The following is a 24,354-nucleotide window of genomic DNA, read 5'->3' on the forward strand; positions in this document are numbered from 1 at the left end:
TGGTTTAGACAATCACTTTCAATTTTTGATGTGTTGCAGGAATTGTGAGCTTGAAGGGTGATTGTTTCATCTCCCACACGAAGTGTGAGCTCACCTGTGCCAACATCAATAATCGTTCTAGCAGTTGCTAAAAAGGGCCTTCCTAAAATCAAAGGGGTGTTGCTATCCTTCTCTACGTCTAGAACAATGAAGTCAACGGGAAATATAAATTTATCGGTTTTAACTAGCGCATCTTTAATAATACCCCTAGGAAATCTTATAGTTTTATTTGCTAATTGAATGCTCATCCTAGTCTATTTGGGTTTCCCAAGACCTAGTTGTTTAAACATTTTGTAAGGCATGACGTTAATACGTGCCCTTAAATTAGCTAATGCATTATTAACATCTAAACTACCAATTAAGCAAGGAATTGTAAAACTCCCTGGATCTTTCAATTTGTTGGGTAGTTTATTCTATAGAATAGCTAAGCAAACTGCGTTTAGCTTCACATGTAAAGCCTCGTCCAACTTCCTCTTATTTGTTAAAAGCTTCTTTAAAAATTTCATTGCATTTGGCATCTGCGATAGAGCTTTAATAAATGATAAGTTAATATGTAATTTTTTTAAGAGTTTAAGGAATTTACCAAATTGTTCATCCGAGCAATCTTTCCTTGTCGCATTAGGGTATGGCACACGAGGTTTGTATTTTGTACTTACTGGTTTCTGCTCATTGTGGTCTATCTTACCTTTACCTTTGCTTATCTCACTTTCTTGCCTTGGTTCTGGTTCAAGTGTGACTAACCCTTCCTCATCTTGACTAGTAATCGTTGAGTTGCTCCCTTGGGTTAGATTCTGTATTGCTTTGCAAGCTACCTTGTGGTTGTTCAAAAATCAACTTGGCAAGCTGTCCAATCTAAGTTTGGAGCCCTTGGATGGATGCTTGTTGATTTTTGAGTGTTGTCTCAGTATTCTGAAAACAAGTTTCTAAGACTGGGATGAATTTGGTTAGCATCTCCTAAAGGTTCGGCTTCTTTTCTTACTGGGAAGGTGGTTTTTGAAAGCCTAGAGGATGTTGTGGCCTTTGATTTCCTTAAGCGCCCCACGAGAAATTGGGATGGTTCCTCCAACTAGCATTATAAGTGTTACTATATGGGTTATTTTGGGATCTAGAGTTATTGTTACCCATATATTGGACTTGTTCCTCCTCGTTGCTAGGGTTGAAGGGTTGATACTCTATGCATGCTCCTCCTCCATTCAAATTGCACCTCATCACTCGATGTACTTGAGTAGAACCACACAAACTATCAATCTTTTTATTTAGGAGTTCTACTTGGTTAGATAGTATAGTAACCGCGTCGAGGTTGAAAACACCGGATGCTTTCGTCGGCTTTGTTCTCATAACTTGCCACTGATAGTTATTCAGTGACATCTCCTTAATAAATTCGTAAGCCGCCTCAGGTGTTTTATTATTGATAGTTCTTCCAGCGGCTGCATCAAGCATTTATCGAGTCGAAGGATTCAGGCCATTATGAAACGTTTGAACCTGTAGCCAAAGCGGTAACCCATGGTGACGGCACCTTTTCAAAAGGTCCTTGTATCTCTCCCATGCATCGTAGAATGTTTCTAAATCCATTTGCACAAAAGCAAAGATATCATTACGTAATTTGGCTGTTTTAGCCGGTGGAAAATATTTGAATAAAAATTTTTCGGTCATTTGTTCCCACGTAGTGATTGACCCCTGTGGTAACGAGTTCAACCATTGTTTAGCCTTATTTCTTAATGAAAAGGGAAACAATCAAAGGCGAATGGCGTCATTAGTAATGCCATTAATTTTGAAGGTATTGCAAAATTCTAGGAAATTTGCCAAATGAGCGTTGGGATCCTCGTCTTGCAAACCATCAAACTATACAAACTGTTGTATCATTTGAATTGTGTTAGGTTTCAGTTCAAAATCATTTGCAGCAATAGCAGGTCTAACTATACTTGACTTAGTTCCTGTTAAATTAGGTTTAGCATAATCATACATAGTGCGCGGAGCAGGATTTTGATTAACAGCAATTGCAGGAGGTAGCAGATTTTCTTGGTTTTCAGCCATCTCCTCGGTTGTGGTTTGAATATCGTCCTCTTGTTCATTCTCTGTGTATCTTAAGCTTTGCCTTATTTCTCTTTGGTTTCTGTGAACTGTGCGATCAATCTCAGTGTCAAAAAGTAATGGTCCTGACGGGTTTCTTCTAGTCATAAACTATAAGAGCCTGTCAGAAAAAGGGAAAAAGAAGAATTAGTAATAAAAATTAGAATAAAATTTAAATTGCAGCAAAAGTAAATGGCTAAAGTAAAAAAAATCGAGTGTTCCTAATATATTAGTTCCCTGAAAACGGTGCCAAAAACTTGATACGTGATATTCATGATAGGTTTTAAATATTTATAATGAATCATTCTTGAAACTAACTATTATGACAATGAAGGCAAGTGTACCTATTGAACAGTAGTATAGTTTTAGCAAGATCGGATTGTTTAACCCAAAGGAACTAAAAGTACTAGTAATGATGATCTTTTTATTATCTAGCCTAAGAAAAATGAGATTTGTTTTAACTAACTAATTAACTAAACTAAGAAATCATAGAAAATAGAATTGGGGAATTACTTTTTGGAAAAACGATTGAATCAAGACAATACCTAAGGAAAAATCCACCTAGACTTCACTTGTTATTTGACTCTGAATCGGATGATTTATTCATTTGACTTGATCCGTAGAAATCCCTAAGTTATATTATTATCCGTCTCGAGACTAAAAACGTCTAACCCTAGGTTGAATAATTGAAATCTCTTTCTAATTAACTTCCTAGGGTTGCATTAACTCGATCTATGGATCCCCTTATTATGACAAATGTACTCTTAAACAGGGTTTTTTCCTCCTTTGAATAAGAGCTTAACTTGAATCAATATCCTGGAATATCAAGACAAGAATTAAGAACACATAATTAAGAAAAAGCCAAATATTTATCATACATTTCAAATAATAATAACAAGATCTGTCTTAGGTTTCATTCCCCTTAAGTATTTAAGGGTTTTAGTTCATAACTAAAAAGGTAAACATCTCAGAAGAATAATGAATACAAAACATAAAGAAAAACCCCAAAACTCCTGAAGGGAAATTGAGAGGAGATCTTCAATCTTGATGATAAATCTGGCTTCTCAAATGGATCAATCGGCTTTCCTTGATCAGTTCCTTGCTTTCTTCCCTGTGTGTCCCTTTTTCCTCCTCCTCTAGGGTGTATTTATAGGCTTTGGAATGCCTGAGAACCCTCAAAATTAGCCTTTTCCAAATTGGACTCAATTTGGGCTCGACAGGGACACGCCCGTGTGACACGCCTGTGTGTGATTGCTTAAGGCCGTGGTCAAGCCTGTTAAATAGGCACGGGCGTGTGGTCAACCCGTGTGAGTCGTGGTTTGATTCTGCCAAATTGACACGGCCGTGTGGTCTGCCTGTGTGAGGAGGTCCAGGCCGTGTTGATTTCGTACATTGACCCATTTTCTCCATTTTTGGTCCATTTCTTGTTCCTTTCACTCTCCTATGCTCACCTAAGTATAAAACATAAATTAAGGTGTTAGGAGCATCGAATTCACCAATTTTAAGGAAAAATCATCCATAAAATATGCTAAGCATGGGATAAAAATATGTATGAATTACAGTTTATCAATCTCACAATATGAATTTATTTTTCTTACATTGTTTCCTCTATGTGAAACTAGACTCAATAAGATTTAATTTCATATCTTATTCAATCTCTAATTCGATTTCCACAATTTTTGGTGGATTTTTAAATTTGGACTACTGCTGCTATCCAAAACTATTTTAGTGCAATATAATGATAACTATCATAAGTTCATTTTCAACAAATCATGAACTCACCATTTCATAGAATCCATTGTCATACCTCTTACCCATACCCGAGGCTAGGATAGGATACGAGGCATTACTGAACACATACACAAACATTCACGTAAAAAGGTCAGGCTATAATTTTATTTCTTTAAAACAATTTCGTTCATTCATACACAAATTGTCCCTAATATAGGCCTACGAAGCCCAAAATAGCCATCGGAAAAGGATTGGAACTAAATAGGGAACTTTTAGAAAAGTTTCGGAAATTTCCCTAATACAAAACCACACGCCCGCGTGAGACAAGGGACACACCTGTGTCCTCCGGCCATGTAACTCTCTGACTATGATGTCAACATCAATTTAGTGTCCCACGGCCGTGTGGCTAGACCATGTGGTCAATTAAAAATTAAGTGAATTTTTCATAAAAAGATGTAGACTTCACATGGCCAGAGTACATGCCCATGTGGGTAGGTCGTGTCTCTCACACAACCAAGACACATGCCCATGTCTTAGCCCGTGTGTTTACTACTAAACATACTGACTTGCAAAAATTAGGGTGCAGGGGACGCACGGCCATTCAACACGCCCGTGGGGCAGACCGTGTGTCTACCCGTGTGGACCATTTAAAGGCTATTTTCCAAGCCATTGGTCACCCTTTTTTTGTACATCCATACACACTCATATATCTCGTGGACACTTAACATGGTATATAATTACACTTAAACATCCTTGACATGATTCATATATATAAACCTTATTACACTTGTTCAAGTTATACTTCTTGTATTGGGGTTATCATTAGCACATTCAACATTTCATACTTAGGCCATGATATAACCACATACCATTTTATGCCATAACCATTCTCAAGTTATTGGGCTTCATTTTTACACATCCATTCATTCTAGACTATACAATCACATCACAAGAAACATTTAAACTTGAACATGTATATTTAGTAGGGTTACCACCCATATCAATATGAGCCATATCTCATGGCCGTGTACAAAATGAATTAGCATATCTTCATAAGCCATTTCTTTGGCTGACCCAAATGACACATATAACAAAATGATCAAAACAAATCCTATACATGGCATTATATCAAAATGAATGTTTCTTTATACCAAAACGAGACCTGTTGATAGTGTGATCAAGGCTCCCACCATCTTCCAAGCTCCACGAGTCCACGAACTCTATAAAATAGGGAAAAATGCAATGGGGTAAGCATTTACATGCTTAGTAAGTCCATATAATAGGAAAGTAAACTTACCGGTTATTTAACATACAACCACATTAAATAGGCAATCCATCAAGTATAGAATATTTTCCTAACACATGTACTCAATCATCAAGTTAGGCACATAGTAATATATGATAGTAAACAATTAGTAGATGAGCTCATCATAACAAAAATCTCAATTCCACTTCTCATACTAATCCCGTTGAATTTCTCGGATTCTCAATGGATATTCTTTAGTACACTTATGGCATACTAAATCATTTACCATCAGTTCATATTAGTGACCTTTTCAACGAGCGTACTCCCGGTTACCTTTTTCTTTTACGACGGGATTACTAGTCCAGGCTAAATCCCCCGTAGTGTAAACTCATAAAGTAATGTCAGAATTACCAGTCTAGGCTAAATCCCCTGCAACGACAAATACTCTAATGAGCTCGGATCTGAATTACCAATCCAAGCTAAATTCGGATCCTAATTCGGATTAGTTGTTCGGGCTAAATCCATTTAAAACACATATTCTTCGGGAGGCCAGATCACATAAGGAACACCCGTCCGGGCTAGATCCTTTTTACCTTCAATTCATTTTTAAGAATTCCATCGAATACCCTTTTCATTCAACTGGGATATTTAAATCCTTTATAAATCAATACAATCATGTTTCATGAATTATTATACATTGAGTATCAAAATTTACATCACATTTAAGAATATACATTTAAGTATTTTAAAAGTACTACATTGAGTTACATGAACTTACATGGAAAATGTTTCGGATTTGGATTTGAGTTATTCCACAACCTTTTGTTTTCCACGATCAACCTACAAAATTGGTCTCTCGGGGTCTATATAAACGAAATAAATTATTATTCTATCTCATTATTCAAATTTAGCCCAAAATTTCACTCTTGGGCAAAATGACCACTTTACCCCTAACCTTTCACTTTTTCACAATTTGGTCCTAATGCTCGTAAAACAAAATGCATATATTTTCTTGGTTACCCAAGCCTAGCCAAATCTATTCTAAGCTCATATCAGCCCATATTTTCCTCTATTTTACATTTCTACCACCTATTTTGTACCTTTTACAAATAGGTCCCTTTTTAGTGTTTTCATGAAAAATCATCTAGTAAAAGATGTTTATCTAACATCTAACTTTCATAATCCTCCATAAATCATCAAAGAATAAGAATCTCATGCATGGGTCAATTTTCTAACATGAACCTTAGCTTGAAATATGGGCAGAAATGGATAAAGCATGTTACGAAGATCTCAAAAATGTAAAGAACGTTAAAAACGGGGCTAGGAGTCACTTACTATCAAGCTTGAAAATGTCAAAACCCAAGCTTATGAAACCCTTTCAAATTTTGGCAGCCACAAGGAAGAAGATGAGTGAATTTTGCTTTGATTTTCCCTTTTTATTACATTTATTAGTAAATGACCAAAATGCCCTTCCTTACTATACTTTCAAAATTTTCCATCCATGCCCATTTTTGCCCTAAAACTTATAATTTGGGCAAATTTCTATTTAAAACCTCCTAATTAATAATCCATGCAATTTCATACAAATTGCTTCTAGAATACAAGTTTTGCAATTTATTTGATTTGGTCCCTAATTTTCAATTGAACACCTTACACCTAGAATTTTTTCATGAAACTTTCACACAAGCATGCTTTCATGTCCTAGACCTCAAAATAATCATAAAATAAATATTTTTATGTCAGGTTTATGGTCCCGAAACCATTATTCCAACTAGGCCCTAATTTGGGATGTTACATCCATGTTCAATTACACAATGTAAGTTAGCCAGATATTGCAACAAAATTCATAATCATAATTCATACATCTGAGCTGACCGAGGTCTCGACATTTCAAAATCAATAACCATAAGTTTAGAGATTCACGTACATACCTGTACCACATATTCTTACTCATATTACTCATCTTCTTAACCAAAATCTTGAATGGTCTATTGGACCGCCCGAAATACTACAAGACGTTCGGGATCATCATGCACCAAATAAAGTACCAAAGTCGTATCCCAGACATGGTCTTACATGGATCCACTTATGGACACCATATCCCAGATATGGTCTTATACAAAATCACTTAACGATGCCGAAGCCATATCCCTGATATGGTCTTATATGGGATCACATATTGGTGCCGATGCCATATCCCAGACATGGTCTTACATTTGCATACATATCATCACTAATGCCATGTCCTAGACATGGTCTTACATTGGCATACATATCAACGCCGATGCCATGTTCCAGACATGGTCTTTCACGGGATCTCACTAACCATGGTGTCATGATATCTGAATCCTAAGTATTTCTCAAGGTCACCTGGGTTTCTTCAAATACATATCTCGCCGAAACTTGTCTCTAGGACCGAATCATATATCTCATGATGATAATTAAGCTCATTATTTCACATAATGATAATAATCATGATAATTGCTTTTTAACACAAAATCACAAATCATCACATTGTCATTACACAGCATAGACATATTGTAGATAACTTCTTATGCATAGCATACAATAACCTTTAACTCATCAATTTTGAATCAACTTACCAATTTAGATTCAATCATAAACAACGATAACATTATCGTAGGTAATTACTTGTCAAATTCTCATCGTATACATCCTTATGACAAATCATTCAATTTATGAGGCAATAATATAATTTAAAATTCAAGTATGACATTGCATTATTATTAATATTATCACACAAACTTACCTTGAACCCGAGCACGGCTAATTACCATTTTAGTCTATAATCTCGTACCTTCCCGATTTAAGCCTGAATCTCGTTTTCCTTGATAATCAAGCTTGGAAGCTTAGAAAACCCTATCCATGGTTTTTTCATGCAATATTCGACCAAGGAAGAATATGGACAAGAAATTTTGGCTTTTATTTTGTTTTTAATTTATTTTAATTACTAGATTACCCAAATGCCCCTAACTTAAAAATATTCTATTTCACCCATTTCATGTCCATTTTTGTCCAACAAATTATCCAATGGTCTAATTACCATACGTCCAATTTAAAATTTCATAACAATTAGAAACCTCTAACTTGTAGAACTCAACTTTTGTACTTTTTACAATTTAGTCCTTTTGACCAAATTGAGTTCCCAAACGTCAAAATTTTCTAACAAGTTTTTCACGAAATCATTCTGTGAACTTGTAGACCATAAAAATATAATAAAATGAATTTTATTACGTCAAATTTGTGGTCTTAAGACCACTGTTCCGCTTAGGCCCAAAATCGGGCTGTTACAGCTCTCCCCCTTTAGGGATTTTCATCCCCAAAAATCTTACCGGAAATGAGGTTTGATTTTTGCATAAGCTCCTTTATTGATAACATTGTTAGAGAACCTTTACTAATACTGACCTTTTAGTTCTTAACACTACAATCCTTCGTTCCAAGGTCACGAGTAGTTCTTCGTTATACAACATATCAACCCAATCTTGACTTATGTCGGAGAATTTATATGCACGAAGAATCTGATCTATACCGTCATATCACACATACATATAACATGCTTGAATCCTTTCAAATTCAACTTTACACTCTCTATAATTTCATATGGTTCGATAGTTTGCAAATTCGATCTCTTAGTTGCCTGTAAATTTTTAGAGCTTCCTTTAACTTTCCCAAGAGATCACAATATAAACCTTGAACCTCAATCCGAAAAATGAAGACTAACATTCAAAGAAATTTGACAACCTTAGAGACACATAATTCCATTTACCAGTCAAGTGAAAATTCTGTACCTACCAAAACGATTGGCAATTTAGCCAAACACATAACAACAAATCACATAGCATTTCTCAGCTGCATAGACTTACAATAAAACTTCAGTTTCAACCTTGTACTCGGCTAAGACCAAACAGTCAATAGACAAGATTAACCATATAACCATCATTCTCAATGAAATCGAGGATTTTCAACCCCAGTACTAGGAATTGCATTTTTGCTGTTCTCAAAGATCAAACAATAACTAACTCATCATCTTTCAATGGCTCAAATTATCTATGTTACTGATAAACCGTAATTTATACATATTTTTATCCCATGCTTAGCACATTTGTGGATGGTTTCTCCTTAGAATTGGTGAATTCGATGCTCCTAATCCTTTAATTTCATGTTTTATACTTAGATGAGCATAGGAGAGTAAAAAGAGTGAGAAACAAGCTGAAAACAGAGAAAATAGACCCACGTGTTAAATCAACACAGCGTGGACTTTCTCACATGGGCGCGTCACACGGCTGTGTCCCTTTGGCAGGATTGAAGCATGACTCACACGGGTATACTACACGCCCATGCCTATTCAACAGACTTGACCATGGGCTGGAGTAATAGCACACGGGCGTGTCCCTGCCGAGCCCAAGTATAACCCTATTCGAAAAAAGCTAATTTTTGGGGCTCTTAGGCATTCTAAAGCTTATTTAAACACCTGATGAGGCATTTAGAAAGGGGATGCAGAGTAGGAAGCAAGGAATTACTCAAAGAAAGTCGATTGATCCATCTCAGAAGCCGGATTAGTCATCAAGACTGAGGATCTCCCTCCAAGTTCCTTCAAGAGTTTTGGGTTTTCTTATGTTTTGTTATCTTTATGCTTTTGAGATGTTTTCCTTCATAAGTATGAAATAAAACCCCTAAATACCTAAGGGGAATGAAACCTAAGACGGATCTTGTTATTATTATCTGAATTGTATGATAAATATTTGCTTTGTTCTTAATTATGTGTTCCTAATTCTTGTTTTAATATTCCAGGATATTGATTCAAGTTAACGCTCTTATTCAAAGGAGGAATAGACCTTGTCTAAGAGTAAATTTATCGTAATTAAGCGGAGTTGATTGCGCGCCTAAAGATAAGGTGACAAGATTTTGCCGAATTAGGGTGAAACCTAATAAGGGAATCCGTAGATCGAGTTAATGCAATTCTAGGGTGTTAATTAGAAAGAGATTTCATTTATTCAACCTAGGGTTAGATGTTATTAGTCTCGAGAGATATAATAATATAACTTAGGGATTTCTACGGATCAAGTCAAATGAATAAATCGTCTGATTCAGAGTCAAATAACAAGTGAAGTCTAGGTGGATTTTTCCTTAGGTATTGTCTTCATCAATCGAATTTTCTAAAAAGTATTTTCCCAAATTTTCTTTCTGTTCATTCTCAGTTAGTAATTAGTTTAGATAACCAAACCTCTTAATTTTTAGGCTAGATAATAAAAAGGAAGTAAATACTAGTGCTCATATTTCCTTTGGGTTCGACAATCCGATCTTGCTGAACTATACTACTGTTCAATAGGTACACTTGCCTTAATCGTGATAATAAGTTAGTCTCACGAACGATTCATTTATAAATTTTTAAAACCTGTTACGAATATCACGCATCAAGTTTTTGGCGCCGTTGCCGGAGAACTAGGATATTAGGAACACTTGATTTTTATTACTTCAGCCATTTTACTTTTATTGTAATTTAAATTTTTATTTTCTTTTCTAATTTTTCATTTATTTTCTTCTAACAGGTTTTTCTAGTTTATGACTAGAAGAAACCAGTCAGGACTACTACTTTTTGACTGTGAGATCTACCGTACAGTTTGCAAAAATCAAAGAGAAAGAAGGCGAAGCCTAAGATGCATAGAGGATGAGCAAGAGGATGACACTTCAACCGCAACCGAGGAGATGGCTAAAAACCAAGAAAATTTGCTACCTCCTGTGATTGCTGCTGATCCAGTAAATCAAAATCCTGCTCCACGCACTATGTATGATTATGCTAAACATAATTTAATAGGAACTGAATCGAGCATAGTTAGGCCTGTTGTTGCTGCAAATAATTTTGAACTGAAACCTATCACCATTCAAATGATCCAACAGTGTGTTCAGTTTGATGGTTTCTAGGACGAGGATCCCAACACTCACTTGGCAAATTTGTTAGAGTTTTGCGACACTTTTAAAATTAATGGCGTTTCTGATGACGCCATTTGCCTTCGATTGTTTCCCTTTTTGTTGAGGAATAATGTAACATCTCGAAATAAGGCCTAAATGGAATAGAGGTTGCGAAACCACAAATCTGAGATAGAAAAGTTTATTTCGATTAATTTTTATGATTTACCGATGATTAGATGGATGTGTTAGAGTATTGATAAGAAATTTTATAGATTGCATGTTTAATTTGCCTATTAGGGCTTATTTACAGAAATTGCTGTAACAGCCCGATTTAGGGCCTAAACGGAATGATGGTTTTAAAACCACAAATTCAAAGTCAAAAAATTTATTCCAATTAAGGTTTAAGGTTTATTTATTGATCAAAATATTGTGTAAAAATATCGTTAAGTAATTTAATTGATAAAGTGGTCAATTGGACTTATAGGACTAAATTGCAAAAGTTGCAAAATATGTGTTCTAATTCATAAGTAATTGATTGAAATGGGGGCTTAAAGAGTAGGTCCTTAAATGGTAATTAGACCATTATATTTCGTTTGGACAAAAATGGGCATGAATTGGACAAAATTTTAAGGAAAGTCCTTAAGGGTATTTTTGGCATTTGGTAATTAAATGAAATAAAAAGGGAAAATAAAGCCAAAATTGACTCATCTTTATCATCGAGGCTGAAATTAGCATGGGGGAAGCCATGGCTAGGGTTTTCAAGCTTTCCAAGCTCAATAGTAAGTCCGTTCTAGCCCCGTTTTTCAAGTTATTTACGATTTTGGAATCTCGGTAACATGATTAAACTTATTCTAGTAATAATTTAAGCTAGGGTTCATATTTGGAAAAATACCCATAGGTAAAATGTGTTTATTTTTATGTTTTATGGTTGAATATGAAAGCTGAAATTATGTTAAACAACTTTTTCTAAGCGGTTTTAAGCAAAAATGAGTAAAACGGCTTAATCGGTAAAAGTTGTTATTGTTCATAACTATGTGTTAGAGTGAGAATTTGATGTTGCCATAGAAGGGAAAAATGATCATCATGTCATAAAACATAAGAATAAGGGATGAAGTTTAATTCCCGAGCCTAGGGGCAAAAGTGTAAATATGCAAAATTTTAGGGATAAAATTGTAATTTTTCCAAAGTTTGAGTTAAGGACTGTTTTGAATAGTACATTAATTAAATAAGAAAAATATGATGTTTTAGATCCCGAAAAATGAGATTTGAATCTAGAATGGGAGAAAAATCGAAAATCGGGAAAGTTAGTAAAATGGTCGTTTTAGTATCGAGGTAAGTTCATATGTATAATAAGCATTAATTTATGCATGTTTCAGTGTAAAATTGACATATTTACTATGATTTCCGAGGTGTTGAAAGTAAGTATAATTATGATGATTTAAATGTTCAATATTAATTTGACATGGAAATGAGAAATTATGTATGTAAATAATACATTATCTTTATTATGTTTTTGTATTTCAGCATATTTTATGTATTGTAGCTGATTTTTGAATCATAATTGACTATTGGAAGTGTGGAAACAAGTATTAGAAAGAGAGAGAAATCCCGGTTGAACCTTCGGAAAGATTGGTTGATACAGATGGTATGTAGCTAAGTCACATGTATGGTGCTGAGTGCACATCATGTGTACAAGAGAGCTATGAGACATTATGATGTAGCTAGGTCGCATGGGTGATACTATGTGTACACCATGTAGACAAGAGAGCTACGAGATATATGTAGCTAGGTCATATGCGTGGTTCCAGGTGAAGGACACCATGTAGACAAGAGAGCTACGAGATAAACTGGCTAGGTCATATGGGTGGTACTAAGTGTTCACCATGTGTACAAGAGAGCCAAAATTATGTGTACAATCGATCTAGGTCACATGAGTGATGCTAAGTGAAGGCCACTATGTGTAAAAGAGAGCTTTGATTTTAAAGGTGGGCTGTGTGCGATACCATCGCGTATCTGTTATTATTCCGAAACTTTCAACTGGGAAATTGATTAAATGAAATTATGTATGACTTTGTGATGATAAGTGTAAGTATATACGTGTGTAACTTATGAGCAATATGCTCGATATTTGATTGGGAATTGGAAAGGTTGTTATGGGAAAGTGATGAATACAATTGAAGTGTGAAAGATCAAAATTGACAATAAAATTGTTCTCGATAGTTGTAGCGACGTGAATCTAAAAATTTACCAAAAATAGTAGAAATTGAATCAGAGACTGAATAAGATATCAAATGAGAGCTTAATGAGGCTATTTTCATAAAACAAAAACAGAGCAAGCAAAGGAATTCTATATTATGAGATATTTAAGTTTTTGAAGGACTAGTTTAGAATGACTTAGTGATCCCCTATTCTGACTTATAAAAATCATTAACAATTGTACAAAAATAATTAGGGGATATAATTTATAGTCATGAAATCCTTAATGAGTTTAGTTTCCAATGAAATAAATGAGAACATCCTTTGAATTCTGTATAAGGATAAAATTAATTCGTAGTGAAGAGTGGTCAGAACAATTGAGAAGTGAAAGAGGGGTAACTTCAATGAAGAAAATGTACTAATTGGCTAGACCAAAAATTCTGAAAATTTTATTTTAAGAATATATGTGAATCTAGTTTCAAGGAAATTAATGGTTTGTAATTTGGAGTTCTGTAGCTCCAGAAATAAATAATTTAGTTGCTGGTACTCTGCTAGAAAGCTTATTTTGAACCTGTTTATGATTGTAATAGTGAAAGTATGTGTGTTTGTGATGGTAATATTCCGAGAACATATTGTGACTTTGTTTAAATTATGATAATGTATTGTTTATTAATATTTACATACTTACTTACTAAGTTATAATGCTTACTCCCTTCCTTTCCTTTTTCGTATAGTGTCGCCGATGTTAGCTCGAGTTGGAGGTCGCCGGAGGTTAAATCCCACTATCAAACTGTTGATCGATATATAAAGGTTTTAAAGTATTTTAAGTCTTTGGCATGTATGGAGACTCGTTTAATTGTTATTAAGTTGGTAGGAATTGGCTTAAAATACTGACCTATGTTATTTAAAGGTCTCTATTGTATAAAGTCATTTAATGTAGATAGTCTTGATTATGTTATTAATTAAATGATGCAATTTATGAATGTGCATGCTTGCCTATATGTGTGGTGGAATTAAAGTATGATATGGGCTTTGTAAGCTTTTTTTAAAGGACAGCTTGAATATGTTTGAAAAAGTTTTAAATTAGAGTAAAATTATGAATCGGTTTTTATACGATGATTAGTGATTAAGTCCGGTAATACCTCGTACCCTATTCTGGCGTCAAACACGGGTAAAGGGTGTTACGTTATTGGTATCAGAGCTATGGTTTAATAGGTTCTCGGACTTACCTTTTATGTGTAAGAGTTAAGCTGTACATGCCATATTACTACCTGTGATAGTGTGATGCCTCCCGATCCCGATGAAATAGTTCTGTTGAGACAGAAGTGCTTTCCAACCGAGCTACCATCGACACTGTAAAAAGGTGTTAAGTAAGTTCGTATAATTTGGTGGATATATTGGTGTTCTTAAAATGATCTTAGTGGCTTGTGATGATATGTGTGAGATCAAGTGTAAAATGAAAAAGACATAAGTGGAGAAATATAGAAAACTGAAAAGAAACAAAAGTTTACCTTGTTATAAACTCATCCATGTTCGTTTGACATTGACATGATATTATGTGTCTAACTTATTTGACTAAGTGAATGTGATAAATAGATTTACTCAGATTTTTGGGATGTATGTTTGAGTGCATTTGTTTTAAAATATGAATATGTGTGTAAGTCTGTCTAAACTGAATTATATAACTGTGATAATATTAAGATGAAGTGAGACTTGTAAAAGGTAAGAGTACTAGTTCATGATGTTTATGTGATAATGAATGAGTTGTGAATAAGAATTTCTCTTGGAATATGAAAGATGAGATGAAGGGAAAGTTTATATTATGATAAGTGTACATGTTGATTGGCAATTGTATGATGCTATGAGTGTAGCTTGTGAAATTAAATGAATGTTATCAGTAATTCTATTTGAGAATTATGAACGCATGTGTAAGTGTATTTGTTTGTATAAGATGATAGGAGGGTTGTGTAAAATGAATATGCATGTTGAGTTATTTGAAGCAAATTATATATATATTGATGAGTGTTAAGTTATATGCATGAATATATAAGAGGCAAGTTAGAAGTGTTACAGCCTCACCCCCTTCCAAGAAGATTAATTGACAATGTGATAGCATCTGAGAATGGTTTAATAAATGAATTCAGGTGCAGAAAAGATGTCAGGTTAATATGAAGATTTTCTAAATTCTGAAATGTTTCAGTTAAAGAAAGATTGGACTTAGTTAATTAACTCATCCAGGTATGATGCTTAAAGTATATGATTGCTGGATTTTTTAAGACAAATATAAATTTTGATTGTGAATGAGATAATGTGAATTTAGTAATGATAAAATTAGACAGAAGAATAATAATTGAGTTGTTTTAATAGCTGAATGCAAAGTTTTTGGTTTAAAAAAAAGTGAAAGCAAATGTGAGAATTGGAAATAGTTTTCGATTAATATAGAGGTCATACTGAGTTGAAACTTATTTATATTGGATTTCAATTTGATAGTGGGGTGATTTTGAAAGTACTGCTTTGAAGAAAATTTGTTTGGAGATGTTTAAGAAATTTTGAGAAAAGATATTGAATCTTTTTACCGGTAAGATTTTGAGGGACGAAAATCCCTAAAGGGGGGAGAAATGTAACATCTCGAAATAGGGCTTAAATGTAATAGTAATTGCGAAACCACAAATCTGAGATAGAAAAGTTTATTTCAATTAATTTTTATGATTTACTGAGTGATTAGATGCATGTGTTAGATTATTGATAAGAAATTTTATAGATTGCATGTTTAATTTACCTATTAGGGCTTATTGGCAGAAGTTGCTTTAACAGCCCGATTTACTGATAAGATTTTCAGGGACGAAAATCCCTAAAGGGGGGAGAAATGTAACATCTCGAAATAGGGCTTAAATGGAATAGTGGTTGGAAACCACAAATCTGAGATAGAAAAGTTTATTTCGATTAATTTTTATGATTTACTGAGTGATTAGATGCATGTGTTAGGGTGTTGATAAGAAATTTTATAGATTGCATGTTTAATTTGCCTATTCTGGCTTCTTTGCAGAAGTTGCTGTAACAGCCCGATTTAGGGCCTAAACGGAACGATGGTTTTAGAACCATGAATTCGAAGTCAAAAAATTTATTCTGATTAAGGTTTAAGGTTTATTTATTGATTAAAATATTGTGTAAAAATATCGTTAAGTAATTTTATTGATAAAGTGGTCAATTGGACTTATAGGACTAAATGGCAAAAGTTGCAAAATATGTGTTCTAATTCATAAGTACTTGATTGAAATGGGGGCTTAAATAGGAGGTCCTTAAATGGTAATTAGACCATTATATTTCGTTTGGACAAAAATGGGCATGAATAAGACAAAATTTTAAAGAAAGGCCTTAAGGGCATTTTTGTCATTTGGTAATTAAATGAAATAAAAAGAGAAAATAAAGCCAAAATTGACTCATCTTTATCATCGAGGCTGAAATTAGCATGGGGGAAGCCATGGCTAGGGTTTTCAATCTTTCCAAGCTCAACAGTAAGTCTGTTCTAGCCTCGTTTTTCAAGTTCTTTAATATTTTGGAATCTCGGTAACTTGATTAAGCTTATTCTTGTAATAATTTAAGCTAGGGTTCATATTTGGAAAAATACCCATAGGTGAAATGTGTTTATTTTTATGTTTTATGGTAGAATATTAAGGCTTAAATTATGTTAAACAGCTTTTGCTAAGCGGTTTTAAGCAAAAATGAGTAAAACCGCTTAATTGGTAAAAGTTGTTATTGTTCATAACTATGTGTTAGAGTGAGAATTTGATGTTGCCATAGAAGGGAAAAATGATCATCATGTCATAAAACATAAGAATAAGGGATGAATTTTAATTCCCGAGCCTAGAGGCAAAAGTGTAAATATGCAAAACTTTAAGGGCAAAATTGTAATTTTGCCAAAGTTTGAGTTAAGGACTGTTTTTAATAGTACATTAATTAAATAAGAAAAATATAATGTTTTAGATCCTGGAAAACAAGATTTGAATCTAGAATGGGAGAAAAATTGAAAATCAAGAAAGTTAGTAAAATGGCCGTTTTAGTATCGAGGTAAGTTCATATGTATAATAAGCATTAATTTATGCATGTTACAATGTAAAATTGACATATTTACTATGATTGTCGAGGTGTTGAAAGTAAGTATAATTATGATGATTTAAATGTTCAATATTAATTCGACATGGAAATGAGAAAGTGTGTAAGTTTGTATGTAAATAATACATTATCTTTGTTATGTTTTTGTATTTCAGCATATTTTATGTATTGTAGCTGATTTTTGAATCATAATTGACTATTGGAAGTATGGAATCAAGTATTAGAAAGAGAGAGAAATCCCGGTTGAACCTTCGGAATGATTGGATGATACAGATGGTATGTAGCTAAGTCACATGTATGGTGCTGAGTGCACATCATGTGTACAAGAGAGCTACGAGACATTATGATGTAGCTAGGTCGCTTGGGTGATACTATGTGTACACCATGTAGACAAGAGAGCTACGGGATATATGTAGCTAGGTCGCATGCGTGGTTCCAGGAGAATGACGCCATGTAGACAAGAGAGCTACGAAATAAACTAGCTAGGTTATATGGGTGGTTCTAAGTGTTCACCATGTCTACAGGAGAGCCAAAATTATGTGTACAATCGAGCTAGGTCACATGAGTGGTGCTAAGTGAAGGCCATTATGTGTATAAGAGAGCTTCGATTTTAAAGGTGGCCTGTGTGCGATACCATAGCATATCTGTTATTATTCCGAATCGTTCAACTGGGAAATTGATTAAATGAAATTATGTATGACTTTGTGATGATAAGTGTAAGTATATACGTGTGTAACTTATGAGCAATATGATCAATATTTGATTGGAAATTGGAAAGGTTGTTATGGGAAAGTGATGAATACAATTGAAGTGTGAAAGATCAAAATTGACAATAAAACTGTTCTGGATAGTTGTAGTGATGTGAATCTAAAAATTTACCAAAAATAGTAGAAATTGAATCAGAGACTGAATAAGATATCAAATGAGAGCTTAATAAGGCTATTTTCATAAAACAAAAACAGAGCAAGCAAAGGAATTTTATATTATGCGATATTTAAGTTTTTGAGGGACTGGTTTAGAATGACTACGTGATCCCCTGTTCTGAATTATAAAAATCATTAACAATTGTACAAAAATAATTATGGGATATAATTTATATGCTTGAAATCCTTAATGAGTCTAGTTTAAAATAAATAAATGAGAACATCCTTTGAATCCTGTACGAGGAGAAAATTACTTCGTAGTTAAGAGTGGTCAGAACAGATGAGTAGTGAAATAGGGGTAACGTCAATGAATAAAATGTACTAATTGGCTAAACCAAAAATTTTGAAAATTTTATGTTAAGAATATATGTGAATCTAGTTTCATGGAAAATTAATGGCTTGTAATTTCGAGTTCTGTAGCTTCAGAAATAAATAATTTAGTTTTTGGTACTCTGCTAGACAGCTTATTTTGAACCTGTTTATGATTGTAATAGTGAAAGTATGTGTGTTTGTGATGGTAATATTTCGGGAACATATTGTGACTTTGTTTAAAGTATGATAATGTACTGTTTATTAATATTTACATACTTACTTACTAAGCTATAATGCTTACTCCCTTCCTTTCCTTTTTCAGTATAGTGTCGTAGATGTTAGCTCGAGTTGGAGGTCATGGAGGTTAAATCACGAGATCAAACTATTGATCGATATATAAAGGTTTTAAAGTATTTTAAGTCTTTGGCATGTATGGAGACTCGTTTAATTGTTATTAAGTTGGTAGGAATTGGCTTAAAATACTGACATATGTTATTTGAAGGTCTCTATTGTATAAAGTCATTTAATGTAGGTAGTCTTGATTATGTTATTAATTAAATGATGCAATTTATGAATGTGCAAGCTTGCCTATATGTGTGGTGGAATGAAAGCATGATATGGGCCTTGTAAGCTTTTTTTAAAGGATAGCTTGAATATGTTTGAAAAAGTTTTAAATTAGAGTAAAATTATGAATCGATTTTTATACGATGATTAGTGATTAAGTCCGGTAATGCCTCGTACCCTGTTCCGGCGTCAAACACGGGTAAAGGGTGTTACGTTATTGGTATCAGAGCTATAGTTTAATAGGTTCTTGGACTTTCCTTTTATGTGTAAGAGTTAAGCTGTACATGCCATATTACTAACTGTGATAGTGTGATGCCTCCCGATCCCGATGAAATAGTTCTGTTGAGACAGAAGTGTTTTCCAACCGAGCTACCATCGACAGTGTAAAAAGGTGTTAAGTAAGTTCGTATAATTTGGTGGATATATTGGTGTTCTTAAATTGATCTTGGGGGCTTGTGATGATATGTGTGAGATCAAGTGTAAAATGAAATAGACATAAGTGGAGAAATATAGAAAAGTGAAGAAACGAAAGTTTACCTCGTTATAAACTCATCCATGTTCGTTTGATATTGACATGATATTATGTGTCTAACTTATTTGACTAAGTGAATGTGATAAATAGATTTACTCAAAATTTTGGAATGTATGTTTGAGTGCATTTGTTTTAAAATATGAATATGTGTGTAAGTCTGTCTAAAGTGAATTATATAACTGTGATAATATTAAGATGAAATGAGACTCGTAAAAGGTAAGAGTACTAGTTCATGATGTTTATGTGATAATGAATGAGTTGTGAATAAGAATTTCTCTTGGAATATGAAAGATGAGATGAAGGGAAAGTTTATATTATGATAAGTGTACATGTTGATTGGCAATTGTGTGATGCTATGAGTGTAACTTGTGAAATTAAATGAATGTTATGAGTAATTCTGTTTGAGAATTATGAATGCATGTATAAGTGTATTTGTTTGTATAAGATGATAGGAGGGTTGTGTAAAATGAATATGCATGTTGAGTTATTTGAAGCAAATTATATATATATTGATGAGTGTTAAGTTATATGCATGAATATATAAGAGGCAAGTTAGAAGTGTTACAGCCTCACCCCCTTCCAATAAGATTAATTGACAATGTGATAGCATTTGAGAATGGTTTAATAAACGAACTCAGTTGTAGAAAAGATGTCAGGTTAATATGAAGCATTTATGAATTCTGAACTGTTATAGTTAAAGAACGATTAGACTTAGTTAATTAACTCATCCAAGTACGATGCTTAAAGTATATGATTGCTGGATTTTTTAAAAAAAATAAATTTTGATTGTGAATGAGATAATGTGAATTTAGTAATAATAAAATTAGACAGAAGAATAATGATTGAGCTATATTAATAGCAGAATGCAAAGTTTTTGGTTTAAAAAAATAGTTAAAGCAAATGTAAGAATTGAAATAGTTTTCGATTAATATAGAGGTCATACCGAGTTGAAACTTATTTATATTGGATTTCAATTTGATAGTGGGGTGATTTTGAAAGTATTGCTTTGAAGAAAATTTGTTTGGAGATGTTTAAGAAAATTTGAGAAAAGATATTGAATCTTTTTACCGGTAAGATTTTCGGGGACGAAAATCCCTAAAGGGGGAGAAATGTAACATCTCGAAATAGGGCTTAAATGGAATAGTGGTTGCGAAACCACAAATTTGAGATAGAAAAGTTTATTTCGATTAATTTTTATGATTTACCGAGTGATTAGATGCATGTGTTAGAGTATTGATAAAAAATTTTATAGATTGCATGTTTAATTTGCCTATTAGGGCTTATTTGCAGAAGTTACTGTAATAGTCCAATTTAGGGCCTAAACGGGAACGATGGTTTTAGAACCACAAATTCGAAGTCGAAAAATTTATTCCGATTAAGTTTTAAGGTTTATTTATTGATTAAAATATTGTGTAAAAATATCGTTAAGTAATTTTACTGATAAAGTGCTTAATTGGACTTTTAGGACAATATGTGTTCTAATTGATAAGTACTTGATTGAAATGGGGGTTTAAAGAGGAGGTCCTTAAATGGTAATTAGACCCTTATATTTTGTTTGGACAAAAACGGGCATGAATAGGACAAAATTTTAAAGAAAGGCCTTAAGGGCATTTTTGTCATTTGGTAATTAAAAGAAATAAAAAGGGAAAATAAAGCCAAAATTGACTCATCTTTTTCATGGAGGCCGAAATTAGCATGGGGGAAGCCATAGCTATGGTTTTCAAGCTTTCCAAGCTCAATAGTAAGTCCGTTCTAGCCCCGTTTTTCAAGTTCTTTACGATTTTGGAATCCCAGTAACTTGATTAAGCTTATTCTAGCAATAATTTAAGCTAGGGTTCATACTTGGAAAAATACCCATAGGTGAAATGTGTTTATTTTGATGTTTTATGGTAGAATATGAAGCCTTAAATTACGTTAAACAACTTTTGCTAAGCGGTTTTAAGCAAAAATGAGTAAAACGGCTTAATCGGTAAAAGTTGTTATTGTTCATAACTATGTGTTAGAGTGAGAATTTGATGTTTCCATAGAAGGGAAAAATGATCATCATGTCATAAAACATAAGAATAAGGGATGAAGTTTAATTCCTGAGCCTAGGGCAAAAGTGTAAATATGCAAAAGTTTAGGGGTAAAATTGTAATTTTTTTGAAGTTTGAGTTAAGGACTGTTTTGAATAGTACATTAATTAAATAAGTAAAATATAATGTTTTAGATCCTGGAAAATGAGATTTGAATCTAGAATGGGAGAAAAATCGAAAATCAGGAAAGTTGGTAAAATGGCCATTTTATTATTAAGGTAAGTTCATATGTATAATAAGCATTAATTTATGCATGTTTCAATGTAAAATTTATAGATTTACTATGATTGCCGAGGTGTTGAAAGTAAGTATAATTATGATGATTTAAATGTTCAATATTAATTCGACATGGAAATGAGAAAGTATGTAAGTTTGTATGTAAATAATACATTATCTTTATCATGTTTTTGTATTTCAGCATATTTTATGTATTGTAGCTGATTTTTTAATCATAATTGACTATTGGAAGTATGGAATCAAGTATTAGAAAGAGAGAGAAATCTCGGTTGAACCTTAGGAAAGATTGAATGATACAGATGGTATGTAGCTAGGTCACACGTATGGTGCTGAGTGCACATCATGTGTACAAGAGAGCTACGAGACATTATGATGTAGCTAGGTCGCATGAGTGATACTATGTGTACACCATGTAGACAAGAGAGCTACGGGATATATGTAGCTAGGTCGCATGCGTGGTTCCAGGTGAAGGACACTATGTAGACAAGAGAGCGACGAGATAAACTGGCTAGGTCACATGGGTGGTACTAAGTGTTCACCATGTGTACAAGAGAGCCAAAATTATGTGTACAATCGAGCTAGGTCACATGAGTGGTGCTAAGTGAAGGCCACTATGTGTACAAGAGAGCTTTGATTTTAAAGTTGGTCTGTGTGCAATACCATCGCGTATCTATTATTATTCCGAAGCGTTCAACTGGGAAATTGATTAAATGAAATTGTGTATGACTTTGTGATGATAAGTGTAAGTATATATGTCTGTAACTTATGAGCAATATGCTCAATATGGGATTGGAAATTGGAAAGATTGTTTTGGGAAAGTGATGAATACAATGGAAGTGTGAAAGATCAAAATTAACAATAAAACTGTTCTAGATAGTTGCAGTGATGTGAATATAAAAATTTACCAAAAATAGTAGAAATTGAATCAAAGACTAAATAAGATATCCAATTATAGCTTAATGAGTCTATTTTCATATAACCGAAACAAAGCAAGCAAAGGAATTCTATATTATGAGATATTTAAGTTTTTTCGAGACTAGTGTAGAATGACTATGTGATCCCCTGTTCTGACTTAGAAAACTCATTAAAAATTGTACAAAAGTAATTATGGGATATAATTTATATGCATGAAATCCTTTATGAGTCTAATTTCAAATGAAATAAACGAGAACATCTTTTGAATTCTGTACAAGGAGAAATTTAATTCGTAGTGAAGAGTGGGAAGAATAGTTGAGCAGTGAAACAGGGGTAACTTCAATGAATAAAATATACTAATTGGCTAGACCAAAAATTCTGAAACTTTTATGGTAAGAATATATGTGAATCTAGTTTCAAGGAAAATTAGTGGTTTGTAAATTGGAGTTCTGTGGCTCTAGAAATAAATAATTTAGTTTTTGGTACTCTGCTAGACAGCTTATTTTGAACCTGTTTATGATTGTAATAGTGAAAGTATGTGTGTTTGTGATGGTAATATTTTGGAACATATTGTGACTTTGTTTAAATTATGATAATTTATTGTTTATTAATATTTACATACTTACTTACTAAGCTATAATGCTTACTCCCTTCCTTTCTTTTTTTGTATAGTGTCGCAGATGTTAGCTCGAGTTGGAGGTCGCCGGAGGTTAAATCACACTATCAAACTATTGATCGATATATAAAGGTTTTAAAGTATTTTAAGTCTTTGACATGTATGCAGACTCATTTAATTGTTATTAAGTTGGTAGGAATTGGCTTAAAATATTGACCTAAGTTATTTAAAGGTCTCTATTGTATAAAGTAATTTAATGTAGATAGTCTTGATTATGTTATTAATTAAATGATGCAATTTATGAATGTGCATGCTTGCCTATGTGTGTGGTGGAATTAAAGCATGATATGGACCTTGTAAGCTCTTTTTAAGGGACAGCTTGAATGTGTTTGAAAAAGTTTTAAATTAAAGTGAACTTATGAATAGGTTTTTATACAATGATTAGTGATTAAGGCCTGTAATGCCTCGTACCCTGTTCCGACGTCAAACACGGGTAAGGGGTGTTACATTATTGGTATCAGAGCTATGGTTTAGCCAGTTCTCGGAATTACCTAGTATGTGTAAGAGTGAAGCTGTACATGCCATATTACTACCTGTGATAGTGTGATGCCTCCCGATCCCGATGAAATAGTTCTATGGAGACAGAAGTGTTTTCCAACCGAGCTACCATCGACAATGTAAAAAGGTGTTAAGTAAGTTTGTATAATTTGGTGGATATATTGGTGTACTTAAATTGATCTTGGTGACTTGTGATGATATGTGTGAGATCAAGTGTAAAATGAAATAGACATAAGTGGAGAAATATAGAAATGTGAAAAGAAACGAAAGTTTACCTCGTTATAAACTCATCCATG

The 24,354-nt window shown here is 33.4% G+C and overlaps 1 non-coding gene across 1 annotated transcript; it reads left to right on the plus strand.

The window, feature by feature from the left end:
* Positions 1-1,537: 1,537 nt before the first annotated feature.
* On the plus strand, positions 1,538-1,644 carry LOC128292566 (small nucleolar RNA R71). The gene has a single exon (XR_008282551.1). It is a non-coding gene; the product is annotated as a small nucleolar RNA R71 (small nucleolar RNA).
* The last annotated feature ends 22,710 nt before the right edge of the window (positions 1,645-24,354 follow it).

The sequence above is a fragment of the Gossypium arboreum genome, chromosome 4 (genome assembly GCF_025698485.1).
Source record: "Gossypium arboreum isolate Shixiya-1 chromosome 4, ASM2569848v2, whole genome shotgun sequence".
In the NCBI taxonomy this organism is placed as follows: Eukaryota; Viridiplantae; Streptophyta; class Magnoliopsida; order Malvales; family Malvaceae; genus Gossypium; species Gossypium arboreum.